This window comes from Bos indicus x Bos taurus, chromosome 2, assembly GCF_003369695.1.
Source record: "Bos indicus x Bos taurus breed Angus x Brahman F1 hybrid chromosome 2, Bos_hybrid_MaternalHap_v2.0, whole genome shotgun sequence".
In the NCBI taxonomy this organism is placed as follows: domain Eukaryota; kingdom Metazoa; phylum Chordata; class Mammalia; order Artiodactyla; family Bovidae; genus Bos; species Bos indicus x Bos taurus.
The window spans coordinates 127,938,201-127,953,729 of record NC_040077.1 but is presented as its reverse complement, the minus strand read 5'-3'; positions in this window follow the sequence as shown (position 1 = coordinate 127,953,729).

The window sequence follows — 15,529 nt, the reverse complement described above, 5'->3', positions numbered from 1 at the left end:
AGACGCTTTAACCTCTGAGCCACCAGGGAAGCCCAGTTGGCCCAAGGCATGTGGAATCTTAGTTCGTGGAACGGGGATCGAACCCATGTTCCCTGCATGGAATCCCCTGAACAGGCAGATTCTCAACCACCAGACCACCAGGAAAGTCCCGGGGGCATCCGGGAGTCCAGCCCCAGTGCCCATTGGAGCTGGCTGTGTGAGCTCAACCACAGCCATGGGATCTGTGCCAGACTGGTTCTGTAGTGTAATTTTAAGCATCATGCCGGGCATTATGCCTCTGAGCCTGCTTCTGGCCTTCTAGGAATTCTGGCAACTACCTGATTCCTTTTTCTGCTTAAATCAAGAGTCACTTCCTGCTGCTGTGGCTAAGTACTGTGTGGCTGTGGGGGACTTGACTATGGCCACCCACATGGGAAGTGGCTGGCACTAGAACCCAGGTCCCCAAAGCTCTCGCTCTTTCCATGCAGATGCTTCCAGGTGTGTGATCAAAGGATCCCAAAGTGCTATGAGATCATAGAGGAGGTAGATCAGATCAGTCACTCAGTTGTGTCCGACTCTTTGCGACCCCATGAATGGCAGCACGCCAGGCCTCCCTGTCCATCACCAATTCCCGGAGTTCACTCAGACTCACATCCATCGAGTCAGTGATGCCATACAGCCATCTCATCCTCTGTCGTCCCCTTCTCCTCCTGCCCCCAATCCCTCCCAGCATCAGAGTCTTTTCCAATGAGTCAACTCTTCGCAAGAGGTGGCCAAAGTACTGGAGTTTCAGTTTTAGCATCATTCCTTCCAAAGAAATCCCAGAGCTGATCTCCTTCAGAATGGACTGGTTGGATCTCCTTGCAGTCCAAGGGACTTCTCCAACACCACAGTTCAAAAGCATCAATTCTTTGGTGCTCAGCCTTCTTCACACTCCAACTCTCACATCCATACATGACCACAGGAAAAACCATAGCCTTGACTAGACAGACCTTAGTTGGCAAAGTAATGTCTCTGCTTTTCAATATGCTATCTAGGTTGGTCATAACTTTCCTTCCAAGAAGTAAGCGTCTTTTAATTTCATGGCTGCAGTCACCATCTGCAGTGATTTTGGAGCCCCCAAAAATAAAGTCTGACACTGTTTCCACTGTTTCCCCATCTATTTCCCATGAAGTGGTGGAACCAGATGCCATGATCTTCGTTTTCTGAATGTTGAGCTTTAAGCCAACTTTTTCACTCTCCTCTTTCACTTTCATCAAGAGGCTTTTTAGTTCCTCTTCACTTTCTGCCATAACGGTGATGTCATCTGCATATCTGAGGTTATTTGTATTTCTCCCGGCAATCTTGATTCCAGTTTGTGTTTCTTCCAGTCCAGTGTTTCTCATGATGTACTCTGCATACAAGTTAAATAAACAGGGTGACAATATACAGCCTTGACGTACTCCTTTTCCTATTTGGAACCAGTCTGTTGTTCCCTGTCCAGTTCTAACTGTTGCTTCCTGACCTGCATACAAATTTCTCAAGAGGCAGATCAGGTGGTCTGGTATTCCCATCTCTTTCAGAATTTTCCACAGTTTATTGTCATCCACACAGTCAAAGGCTTTGGCATAGTCAATAAAGCAAAAATAGATGTTTTTCTGGAACTCTCTTGCTTTTTCCATGATCCAGCGGATGTTGGCAATTTGATCTCTGGTTCCTCTGCCTTTTCTAAAACCAGCTTGAACATCTGGAAGTTCACGGTTCACATATTGCTGAAGCCTGGCTTGGAGAATTTTGAGCATTACTTTACTAGCGTGTGAGATGAGTGCAATTGTGCAATAGTTTGAGCATTCTTTGGCATTGCCTTTCTTTGGGATTGGAATGAAAACTGATCTTTTCCAGTCCTGTGGCCACTGCTGAGTTTTCCAAATTTGCTGGCATATTGAGTGCAGCACTTTCACAGCATCATCTTTCAGGATTTGGAATAGCTCAACTGGAATTCCATCACCTCCCCTAGCTTTGTTCATAGTAATGCTTTCTAAGGCCCACTTGACTTCACATTCCAGGATGTCTGGCTCTAGGTCAGTGATCACACCATCGTGATTATCTGGGTCATGAAGATCTTTTTTGTACAGTTCTTCTGTGTATTCTTGCCATCTCTTCTTAATATCTTCTGCTTATGTTAGGTCCATACCATTTCTGTCCTTTATCGAGCTCATCTTTGCATGAAATGTTCCTTTGGTATCTCTGATTTTCTTGAAGAGATCCCTAGTCTTTCCCATTCTGTTGTTTTCCTCTATTTCTTTGCATTGATCGCTGAAGAAGGCTTTCTTATCTCTTCTTGCTATTCTTTGGAACTCTGCATTCAGATGTTTATATCTTTCCTTTTCTCCTTTGCTTTTTGCTTCTCTTCTTTTCACAGCTATTTGTAAGGCCTCCCCAGACAGCCATTTTGCTTTTTTGCATTTCTTTTCCATGGGGATGGTCTTGATCCCTGTCTCCTGTACAATGTCACGAACCTCATTCCATAGTTCATCAGAGGAGGTAGAGTTACCATCAATTCCTCTTAACCCAGAGACTGTGTGACTTTTTGAATGCTATTGAGGGAGTATGTTAAAAGTACATGGAAGAATGGGTAGGATTTTTTTAATTTTTGAATTGAAATGTCACACACACACATACAATGTGTGTATGCAGCTCAAAAAATGTTCACAAATGGGCACACTTATGTAACTGTCATGCAAATGAAGAAGTAAAGTATCACAAGCACCCTGGCACCTCCTGCCTTTTCCTCCCACCCTACTAGCCTCCCACAAGGAGTCCCCACTATCCAACCTTGTCCCACCAGAGAACAACTGTGTCTGTGAGTAGAACTGTGGTGTGGACTCTTGTTTCTGGGTTGTTTTGCACAGCACGGCGTTTGTAATACGTGTTCATCTTGTCACCTGTAGGTGAAAAGCATCAGTCCTCATTGTGGTAGTACTTCATCATGTGACAAAAATTAATTTTTTTTTTTTTGGCCTCACCACGCAACATGTGGGATTTTAGCCCCATGCCCCTAATCCCACTCGTTGGAAGAACAGCCTTAGTCACTGGATCCCCAGGGACGTCCCTCGTTGTGCTTTTTAACCTGTTTATTTTTAACTGGAGGATAACTGCTTCACAGCACTGTGTTGGTTTCTGCCAGGTTTCAACATGTCAGTAGGCTTTACCTCGCATTCCCTGATGATGGGTGGACCTGATCACTTTCATGTTTATTGGCCATTTCCATTTCATTAGATTTCCTCTTTTACAAAGTTGCCCTTCCATTTGTCTATCCATTGTTTGTATTTGGTTGTTTCCTTTTTTATCATTGACTTGCTGGAGTTGTGTATCTGTTCTGGATATAAATCATCTGTCATTTTATGGCTTGCATTTTAAAAAAACTAACAGTTTTTTTTTTATATCTAAATTGCATTCCATCAAGTTCACCCTTTTAAAGTATGCACTTCAGTGGTTTTTGGTATTTTCACAGAGTTGGGCAGCCATCACCACTATCAGATTCCAGAAGAGGGTTGAGTTCACTTACTCTTTCTCTGTGGCTCACGTTCACAGGCACCGGAGAGACAAAGAGGGCGGGATAGACACGCCCCCTGACATCACCGAACTTCCTGTGTAGCAAGAAAGACAATGAAACAAACACCTGCAATGTGGAACAACTATTCTCATGATAGAAGGAAATTCAGGGTGTTATGGAAGCCTCTTGCTCTGGCACCTAGCTCAGCCCAGAGGTTGGCACATAGGGAAGAAGGTTCCTCGGTTGAAACAACATCTATGTGAAGAGAGAAAGACTGAGTGGGAGTCAGCAGGGGAGGGTGGGAGGAGAGGAAGAGACAAGAGGAAACCCCTGAAGGAGAAAGAAGCTGCAGCTGAGCAGGTGTTCAAGGAAGCAGTGGGAGATGGGTGAGGGAAAGAGACGAGAGGTTCCAGGATGAAGGATCTTCGGGGCTTCGCTGTTTTAAAGGCAATGTGGAGCCATGGAAGGTGCTGGAGCATGGAAGTGAGCAGATCACAGCTATGCTTTACAGAGATGGATCCCGCTACAGTGTGCAGAATGGATTGGTGTGGGAGAGACCAGAGGCTGGGAGGACAATTTTGAGTCTATTGCAAGAAGTAACAGGAGCGTCTGTTAATTTTTAAATGCCTTTCCTAAATAACCCTCGAATTATGAAGTTTTGTTCTTTTCCTTGTTTTTAAGTAGCTATTTGTGGGTGTGCAGTAACCCAACAAAAATGTCTCCAGGAGTCGTCTCGAGCCCACTGGATGGCAGCACACAGCGGGCATTGTGTCAGCTCTGTAGCCCTTTGTCTTCAGACACCCATTCCCTGCACAAAAAATTTCCTGGCAAACAGGCGAATTACTGTAGTTAAGCAGATACTACTGTCCTGGGCTCTGATGGTCTGCCCACGTTCGGGAGGAGCAGGTAAAAACAAAAATGACCTTCAGGTCCCTAGTGACATAAAATCCTTGGTCTGATCACAGCCCAGGTATTAGCAGAAAGGGCCCCTTCCCGGCTCAAACTCAGTCTCTTGAATTGAACGGTACCTGGGACCCCAGATGCTCTTTAAAGATGCTGCAGTGCCTTCATTGATCTCAGAGAAACAGAGCAACCAATTCATTCATTCTTTCTAGCTTTTCAGCTCTTGTCTTAGGAGGCATATGGAGTAAAAGAGATAGAAAACATTAATGTCTGAGTATTCACAGCATTGAATGGAAGAACTGAATTAAGCAGTTTGCGGTGTGTAATAAACAACAGGAGGGGAAAAGAGGGTGTTGTTTTCTTTTGTTCCGTGTGTTTGCTTCTCCACCCTGCCTGGCCTCCAGCAGAGACAGCTCCACCTTTCTCTCCAGATTATAGCTCTGTCATCCTTCACTTTCCATTTTCCACTTCACCCTGGCCTGCCGCAGTCCATGGGGTCCCAAAGAGTGGGACACAACTTAGCAACTGAACAATAGTAACAACTTCACCCTCAATCCCCACCCCTGCTTTTCTTCTCCACCATAGACACTCCCTTCAATTTTTAAAATTTATCTCATTGAAAACAAATGAGCAAAAACTTTCCATTGACCACGCAGGTCCCTCCTGGCACTGGGCCACATCTCTGCTTTCCCTGATAGCAAAACTCTTCCAAAGTGCTGTGGAACAGTCTTGGGAACAATGCAGGTGAGGACAGAAGGGAATGGAGGAGCGACCCATAGAAGAGGGCCTGAGTGGAATAAGACTGACCCCGCACAGGTATAGAGCTGAAGGTTAAGTGGGGTCACTGTTTCTGTCCCTCTGATCAGCTCGGTGGTTGGAGGCTCAGGGGTCGGCACTGGGTGCCCTTGGGGCTGCTGGTGGCCAGACATGAGGGTCAGGGAAAACTGCATGAGGACTTCCATGGTCACAGCTAGACACCCAGGTGTGGCTTTCCATCCAGGACACTCACAGGAGCGTCCAGCACAGGCACACTCACGTCACAAGCATGGAGGATTTGCCCCACGCCCCCACTGGCCACTCCCGTGACCGCCTCTCCCACAGAGCACGTGGACATGACCATGAGCACAGCCTATGCTCTGGGGCCACAGTGCTGGTCTCTGCTCTGCAGCTGCATTTTTCTTCCCCTTCCTTATCCCCAACGAGTCCAGTTTCCCCCAGCATTGCTCTCCACCCCCGATCTTACTCGGCTTTGCTTGGGGTGGGCTCCGGGGAGATGTCTTCCGGCACCTTGGCCTTCCCCCTGCCCTGAAACCTCATCCCCACCACCCTCTGGAGCACCGCGGGAGGTCCTTGTTGTGTCTCGAGACGATGGGTCCTCAGGGGAACTGTCGCCTCTTTGTGAGACGTGTTAGAAGGATCGGCACACGCTCTGGATCACATGTGTAAGTCACAGACGTGGAAGACAGGGGGGAATCCTCTGAAGGAGAAGCAGAGCTCAGAGGAAGAAGAAAAGGAAGCGGGAGCTGGGTGGTCTCAGATGAGAAGAGGCAGGAGCACAAGACTCGAAGATGGGCCCGAAGACCCCGCAGCCCCAGAGGACAAATCAGGTTCTTACCTGCATGCATTAGGCTGAATCTGGCTGCCGAGGGGCACCAACTTCGCAGATGGTCTGGAAGTCTGGGGCAGACCACAGCGGACTGTCCTGCTGCAGGAAGTGCCCCATGGAGTCAAGGACTTTGCCTTGTTTGTCCAATCTGGAAATAGGGGCTCCAGTGGGTATAGCCTGTGCCCTCCTCACTCAAGGAGGGGCCTGGGCAGTAACGTGCCAGTGGTTCAGATTCTAGCTGGGCTCTGCCACTCACCGCATTGTCTACGGAGCAACTTTGCCCTGTGTGCGGGTGGCCTGAGCTATTGAAGGAGGCATCACCATTGCAGTCACTTCAGAATATGCCGGGACAGGTTGTCATGATGGTGCTGACAGTCCATTCAGGTGAGAGTTGGGATAAGCTGCCCCAAACTTCTAGCCTCTGATTCCTCTAGGTCAGGGGTCTGTGGAGGTTGGGGGACCCGGCCAGGCACCTCTGCTAAAGGAAGGAGCCATATCTGAGGGAACCAGTGGCTTTGGCACAAGGACCATCAGAGTCTGGCAGTCTTACAGGGCCTGTAGAGACGAAACTGAGAGGCCAGAGGGACGGTGCCCGTGGGCGCGGGCGGGCCGTGTTGTTGGATTTGGGGGCAGGGCACGCGAAGAAGGCTGGAAGAGAGAGAGGGGAGGGCAGCCCACTCCGTGTGCCCCCCGACCCGTTCTCAGACGACCAAGCTGCCACACACAGGCTTTTCCAAGGTCTGCATCTCTTTTCCCTCTTGATGGTGCAGCCTTCAGGGAAGACCAGAGCCCTGGAGACAGAGGGAAGCAGAAGGAGCTGAGGACAAACATCAGTTAAACTTGGGACTTTCCTGATGGTCCAGTGGCTAAGACTCTGTGCTCCCAATGCCAAGGGCCCAGGTTCCATCCCTGATCAGGGAACTAGATCCCACCTGCCGCAACGGAGACTGAAGATTCTGCAAGGCCGCACCTAAGACCAGCTGCAGCCAAATAAATTAATAAATATTTTTTAAAAACCTTTGACCTGATCCGGGAGTGACTGGGGAGGTAAGGGATTAGCTGCTAATCTCATGACCTGATTTGTATATGAGTGTGTGTGGGTGAGTGAGTGTGTGTGGGTGAGTGAGTGTGTGTGTCTCTATTCTTTTTATATCACAGTTTGAATGGAGAGCAGAGGTGGTAACTGGAAATAGAGTTCTCAAGTCTTCCAAGCCCCACCACACACACAAGGTGCTGTCTCTACTTGCTTTACTGACTTCTTTTCTTGGTCTCTCTAGAGACAAGTCAGTAAAGCAAGTAGAGACAGCACTTTGTCATGAGATTAGCAGCTAATCCCTTACCTCCCCAGTCACTCCTGGATCAGGTCAAAGGTTTTTAAATAATATTTGTTAATTTATTTGGCTGCAGCTGGTCTTAGGTGCAGCCTTGCAGGATCTTCAGTCTTTGTTGCAGCATTCAGGTTCTTTAGTTGACACATGTGAACTCTCTAGAGCTCTTTCTAGTGAGGCTTTTAATTCCATTATTGCATTAAGTTAACTTTACCAAAACTCTTTAGTGCTGCCTCATTTTATTAACTTATCAGTAGAATTCAGTTCAGTTCAGTTCAGCCGCTCAGTGGTGTCTGACTCTTCACAACCCCATGGACTACAGCACACTAGGTCTCCCTGTCCATCACCAATTCCTGGAGTTTACTTAAACTCATGTCCACTGAGTCAGTGATGCCATACAACCATCTCATCCTCTGTCGTCCCCTTCTCTTCCTGCCTTCAATCTTTCCCAGTATCACTGTCTTTTCCAATAAGTCAGTTCTTCACATCAGGTGGCCAAACTATTGGAGTTTCAGCTTCAGCATAAGTCTTTCCAATGAATATTCAGGACTGATTTCTTTAGTATGGACTGGTTAGATTCCTTGCTGTCCAAGGGACTCTCATGAGTCTTCTCCAACACCACAGTTCAAAAGCATCAATTCTTTGGTGCTTAGCTTTCTTAATAGTCCAACTCTCACATCCATACATGACTACTGGAAAAACCATAGCCTTGACTAGATGGCCATTTGTTAACAAAGTAATATCTCTGCTTTTTAATATGCTGTCAAGGCTGGTCATAACTTTCCTTCCAAGGAGTAGGCATCTTTTAATTTCATGGCTGCAATCACCATCTGCAGTGATTTTGGAGCCCAGAAATATAAAGTCAGCCACTGTTTCCCCATCTATTTCCCATGAAGTGATGGGATCAGATGCCATGATCTTCATTTTCTGAATGTTGAGCTTTAAGCCAACTTTTTCACTCTCCTCTTTCACTTTCATCAAGAAGCTCTTTAGTTCTTCTTCGCTTTCTGCCATAAGGGTGGTGTCATCTGCATATCTGAGGTTATTGATAGTTCTCCCGGCAATCTTGATATTTCTCCCGGCAAAGCTTGTGCTTCTTCCAGCCCAGCGTTTCTCATGATGTACTCTGCATATAAGTTAAATAAGCAGGGTGACAATACACAGCCTTGACGTACTCCTTTTCCTATTTGGAACCAGTCTGTTGTTCCATGTCCAGTTCTAACTGTTGCTTCCTGACCTGCATACAGGTTTCTCAAGAGGCAGATCAGGTGGTCTGGTATTCCCATCTCTTTCAGAATTTTCCACAGTTTATTGTCATCCACACAGTCAAAGGCTTTGGCATAGTCAATAAAGCAGAAATAGATGTTTTTCTGGAACTCTCTTGCTTTTTCCATGATCCAGCGGATGTTGGCAATTTGATCTCTGGTTCCTCTGCCTTTTCTAAAACCAGCTTGAACATCTGGAAGTTCACGGTTCACGTATTGCTGAAGCCTGGCTTGGAGAATTTTAAGCATCACTTTACTAACGTGTTGGAGAAGGCAATGGCACCCCACTCCAGTACTCTTGCCTGGAAAATCCCATGGATGGAGGAGCCTGGTAGGCTACAGTCCATGGGGTCGCTAAGAGTTGGGCACGACTGAGCGACTTCACTTTCACTTTTCACTTTCACGCATTGGAGAAGGAAATGGTAACCCACTCCAGTGTTCTTGCCTGGAGAATCCCAGGGACGGGAGAGCCTGGTGGCTGCCGTCTATGGAGTTGCACAGAGTCGGACACGACTGAAGCGACTTAGCAGCAGCAGTAGCAGTTACTAGCGTGTGAGATGAGTCAATTGTGCAGTAGTCTGAGCATTCTTTGGCACCTAAGACCAGGTGCAGCCAAATAAGTTAATAAATATTTTTTTAAAACCTTTGACCGCTCCAGGAGTGACTGGGGAGGTAAGGGATTAGTTGCTGATCTTATGACCTGATCTGTATATGAGTGTGTGTGAGTGCTGTGTGTTTCTAGTCTATTTATATTACTGTTTGAATGGAGAGCAGAGGTGGTAACTGGAAATAGAGTTCTCAAGTGTTCCAAGCCCCGCTACACACACAGAAAAAGCGCTGTCTCTAGTTGCTTTACCCATTTCTCCTTGTCTCTCTAGAGCCCTTTCTAGTGAGGCTTTTAATTTCATCATTGCATTAAGTTAACTTTACCAACACTATTCAGTCCTGGCTCATTTTATCAGCTTATCAGAAGAACTGCACACAGCCTATCGCTCCTACCTCCTGGAAATACTTTCTTGCTTGCCCTCCAGAATCCTACCCTCTCTTGGTTCTTTTCCAACCTCAGCGACCATTTCTTTCCAGCCCCCTTTGCTGGGTCCTCACCACCTTCCCTCCTTCTAAATAAAGAATTGTCTCTGTGCTTGATCTCAGTTTCTCTTGCTCATCCCTTGGTGACTTCATTTAATTCCTTGACCTTTTGTATAGGGTATGATTAATATAAATTAATTAAACACAAACCTATTATATTGAAATTATTAATGACATCAGTCAAGATGGTCCTATTCTTATTTTTTCTGCACTTGATAAAATATTCTCAGAGAAATGTTAGTTTGTCTCACTATGATTATATGTTTTCTTTTCCCTTATATTTTTCTTCTAATTTTTGCTTTATGTATCTTTGTGTCTTTGTTGTTAAAGTGTCTAATGGTTTATGATGTCTATCTTCTTTGTGAATTGTACCTTTTATCATTAAAATATTCATCTTTGTTTCATTTAAAAATAGATAAATAACCTTAAAAAAGAAAATCCCCTGATTTAGAGACTTCCCTCGTGGTCCCGTGGCTGAGACTCCTCACTCCCCATGCAGAGGGCCCAGGTCCCATCCCTGATCAGGGAACTGGATCCCACATGCTGCAGTTGGGAGTTTGTGTGCGGCAGCTAGGGACCCTGTGTGCCCCAGCTAAAGACCCCACATGTCGCAAGGATGCTCGAGGGTCCCAGGTGCCTCAACTAAGACCTGGTGCAGTCAAATAAATAAATACTAAAAAAAGAAGAAGTGAGATACAAGAATACATACTGTATCCAAAAAAAAAAAAAATAATCCCATGAGTTAAATACCTTCTATCTACTGCAGCTTCCAAAAGTGTAACCTCAGACCTCTCCCCTGAATTCTATTCTAGACAAACGGGCAATAGACTCCTAATACCTCCACTTTGATGCCTAATGGGCATCCTGAATATCCAAACCGAATTCCTGGTTTTTTCACCTAAACTGACTCTCCTCCCCAGTCTTTCTGTCAATCTTCCGAGTGCTCAGGCCAAAACCCTCAACAACATCCGTGGTACCTCCAGTTCCCTCAACACCCATTCACTCATAAATTGTCTGCTCTTTTTAAAAATCCTCGCTCTTCTCCCAGTTTACAGCTGGTCCTTTTACTCTTGGTGGTATCTGTTGATGAACAAATGTTTTTCATTTAATGTAGTCAAATTTGTTTCTTTTATGCTTAGCACTTCTGAAAATATTTTGTTTGAGGTATCCTGGTCCTTAAAGATCGGAGAAGGCAATGGCACCCCACTGGAGTACTCTTGCCTGGAAAATCCCATGGATGGAGGAGCCTGTTAGGCTGCAATCCATGGGGTCACTAAGAGTTGGACAGGACTTAGCGACTTCACTTTCACTTTTTACTTTCATGCATTGGAGAAGGAAATGGTAACCCACTCCAGTGTTCTCGCCTGGAGAATCCCAGGGACGGGGGAGCCTGGTGGGCTGCCATCTATGTGGTCGCACAGAGTCAGACACGACTGAAGTGACTTAGCATAGCATAGTCCTTAAAGATATTCTCTGGTAGCTTTTCGTTTTTTCTCTAAAGATTGGCCTTTCACATCTCTCGTTCCACCCTCTTCTAAATCACCATCACCATGTCCTGGATCACTGTAATCCCTCATTAATGCTTCCCCAGTCTTAGCTTTGCACAAAAAGCATGGTAATTCCTTAAAAATAAGCCAGATCATTTTCCTCCTCCCCTAAAAGCCTCTCATTTTGCTCCAAGCAAAACCCTAAGTGCATGCCACAACCTGTAAAGCCCTGTGTGACCTCGCCTGCCACACCTCTCACTCCCTATAACTCACTCTCTCACTACTCTGACCACGCGCTGGCCTCCTTAATGTTTCTAAAATATGCCAAACACACTCCCACCTCAGGACCTTTGCACATGCTGTTCTCTGCCCAGAGTTCTCCTCCCCCACATATCCAATCTTGTTCCTTCTCTTAAAGAGTTTCCCTTATCAGAGAGGACTTCCATGGCCACCCTGTATTAAAAAATAGCACATATCTGACTTCTCTGGTGGAACAGTGGATAAGAATCTTCCTTCTAAGGCCGGCTGGATCCCTGGTCCGTGAAGATTTCACGTGTCATGGGGCAACTAAGCCCGTGCGCCACGACCACTGAGCCCAAGTGCCGCATCCAGTGAAGCCCAAGTGCTCTAGAGCCCATGTTCCGCAACGAGAGAAGCCACTGCAATGAGAAGCCACAACGAAGAGTGGCCCCTGCTCATGACAACTAGAGAAAGTCCAAGTGCAGCAACAAAGAACCGTGCAACCAAAAGTAAATAATAGAAAAATACAGTGAGTCTCTTAAAAAAGATACCACATCTCCTGCATCCACAATCTCCATCTTGTGTTTCTCATTTATTTTTCTTTATCATCTCATTTCTTCTAGTAGAATATAAGTTCTAGAAAAAGCACAATTTTCTTAGTTTGCTACTATATCCTCAATGTCAGGAGTGGTGCCTGACACATAATAAGTATTAAAGAATACTATTGAATACGTGATGGAGTGAATGAAGGTGTCTTGAAAAATATAGTGTTCATTTAAGAATAAATGTTTTGAATGTACATAAGTTTACAAAAATGTGCTTTGGAATTCTGCTTCTTACCTTCTCACTGAACGTATTTATGATACAGTCATACTGCTGAATGTAAATCTGGTTCATCATTTCTAACCACTGTACAATGTGCCATCAAAGGCCACGTTTTCTCATTTGTCTCCTTAATGGTAGATGCACAGTTTGCCTCCAGCTTCAGCTACATCAGATCAGATCAGATCAGTCGCTCAGTTGTGTCCGACTCTTTGCGACCCCATGAATCACAGCACGCCAGGCCTCCCTGTCCATCACTAACTCCCGGAGTTCACCCAGACTCACGTCCATCGAGTCAGTGATGCCATCCAGCCATCTCAACCTCTGTCGTCCCCTTCTCTTCCTGCCCCCAATCCCTCCCAGCATCAGAGTCTTTTCCAATGAGTCAACTCTTCGCAAGAGGTGGCCAAAGTACTGGAGTTTCAGCTTTAGCATCATTCCTTCCAAAGAAATCCCAGGGCTGATCTCCTTCAGAATGACCTGGTTGGATCTCCTTGCAGTCCAAGGGACTCTCAAGAGTCTTCTCCAACACCACAGTTCAAAAGCATCAATTCTTCAGCGCTCAGCCTTCTTCACACTCCAACTCTCACATCCATGCATGACCACTGGAAAAACCATAGCCTTGAGTAGACGAACCTTTGTTGGCAAAGTAATGTCTCTGCTTTTGAATATGTGAACTATCTAGGTTGGTCATAACTTTCCTTCCAAGGACTAAGCGTCTTTTAATTTCATGGCTGCAATCACCATCTGCAGTGATTTTGGAGCCCCCAAAAATAAAGTCTGACACTGTTTCCACTGTTTCCCCATCTATTTCCCATGAAGTGGTGGGACCGGATGCCATGATCTTCGTTTTCTGAATGTTGAGCTTTAAGCCAACTTTTTCACTCTCCACTTTCACTTTCATCAAGAGGCTTTTTAGTTCCTCTTCACTTTCTGCCATAAGGGTGGTGTCATCTGCATATCTGAGGTTATTGATATTTCTCCTGGCAATCTTGATTCCAGCTTGTGTTTCTTCCAGTCCAGCATTTCTCATGATGTACTCTGTATATAAGTTAAATAAGCAGGATGACAATATACAGCCTTGACGAACTCCTTTTCCTATTTGGAACCAGTCTGTTGTTCCCTGTCCAGTTCTAACTGTTGCTTCCTGACCTGCATACAGATTTCTCAAGAGGCAGATCAGGTGGTCTGGTATTCCCATCTCTTTCAAAATTTTCCACAGTTTATTGTCATCCACACAGTCAAAGGCTTTGGCATAGTCAATAAAGCAGAAATAGATGTTTTTCTGGAACTCTCTTGCTTTTTCCATGATCCAGCGGATGTTGGCAATTTGATCTCTGGTTCCTCTGCCTTTTCTAAAACCAGCTTGAACATCAGGAAGTTCACGGTTCACATATTGCTGAAGCCTGGCTTGGAGAATTTTGAGCATTACTTTACTAGTGTGTGAGATGAGTGCAATTGTGCGGTAGTTTGAGCATTGTTTGGCATTGCTTTTCTTTGGGATTGGAATGAAAACTGACGTTTTCCAGTCCTGTGGCCACTGCTGAGTTTTCCAAATTTGTTGGCATATTGAGTGCAGCACTTTCACAGCATCATCTTTCAGGATTTGGAATAGCTCAACTGGAATTCCATCACCTCCACTCAGCTACATACACAACATGAAATAAACTTTCTGAAACTTTATTGTTGTTTTTATTCACTAAGTCGTGTCTGACTCTTCTTTTTTATTATTATGTTTTTGTGTGGGTCCAGCTCTTTTGTGACCCCAAGAACTGTAGCCTGTCAGGCTTCTCTGTTCATGGGATTTCCTAGGCAAGACTACTGGAGTGGGTGGCCATTTCCTTCTCCAGGGCATCTTCCCAATGTAGGGACTGAACATGCGTCTCCGGAATCGGTAGGCAGACTCTTTTCTACTGAGGCACCAGGTAAGCCCTCTTCTGAAACTTACACCCTATTAATATGTGTGAAAGGTCTTTTTGGTATTTGGGGGTGGGGAGTGGAGGGAGTGAGATGGTCTATGCATATATACTCAGGAGTAGAATTGGTGAGTCACAGGACAAACATCGATATACTTACCTATGTACAGCATTTGGGGACAAAGCACACATAATTTATGCCTCCCTCCATCAGCAATTTGTGGAACATTCTGTGTTCTCCGTATCTTTCCTGGCCCTTTGAATTGCCTTGAGTTTCTACTTTTTGGCATTATGATAGATCCAACATGTTATCTAATTGTTTTTTCATTTGGATTTCTCTGATTACCAGCTAAGAGCTCATAGAGTTTTAAGTTCTGACATTTGCAATATTGGGGGGTTTTTGTTTGTTCTTGTTTTACTTTGTTTTTTGAGGGGACAGAGGGGAGGAAGGGGAGAAATCACTATTTAGATACTGATAGAATTTATTAAGTCATATAGTCTCCTTTATTCCCCATATCTCACCGCTTTCTCCTGGATTCAGTTCTCTTCTTGCTCTGTTTACTTTAGGAGGGATATCAAACAAGGTCTTTCATGGCAACATTCCTGAGGTCTTGAATAAATATTTATTTTCCTAGAGTATTTAAATGACAGAACCGGTTGGCTGGTTTCTTCCACAAACCTGCATGCCTCCTGATTTTTTCATAGCTTTCCTCCAGACTTTTTAGGAATCTGACACCTGCATTTGGGGTAGGGGTCAGGTTGCTTAGGAGGAAAAAAGTGAGATAAGAGAGGGTAATGTAGACTTTACTTAGGAAATGTATACAAATTAGGTTATTTTACACAATTATGGTTTATTGTGGGAGAAGGCAATGGCAACCCACTCCAGTACTCTTGCCTGGAAAATCCCATGGACGGAGGAGCCTGGTAGGCTGCAGTCCATGGGGTCCCTAGGAGTTGGACACGATTAAGCAACTTCACTTTCATGCATTGGAGAAGGAAATGGCGACCCATTCCAGTATTCTTGCCTGGAGAATCCCAGGAACGGAGAAGCCTGGTGGGCTGCCATCTATGGGGTCACACAGAGTCGGACATGACTGAAGCAACTTAGCAGCAGCAGCATAACTAGAGATAAAATTCTTGTTCCAAAGTTCTTTGCCTTCAGCACTTTGAAAATATTAGTCCATTGTCCTTTGCATCCCAGCTATTAGGGAGTTCAATGATATAATATGGCCAGGAATTTTTCTCTGCCACATTGTGCTGTATTTGTAAAATACCAAGTGAAATGTGTAAATGTGGGGGCTTCCCTGGTGGCTCAGATGGTAGAGTGTCTGCCCGCAAAGAGGGAGACCCAGGTTCAAT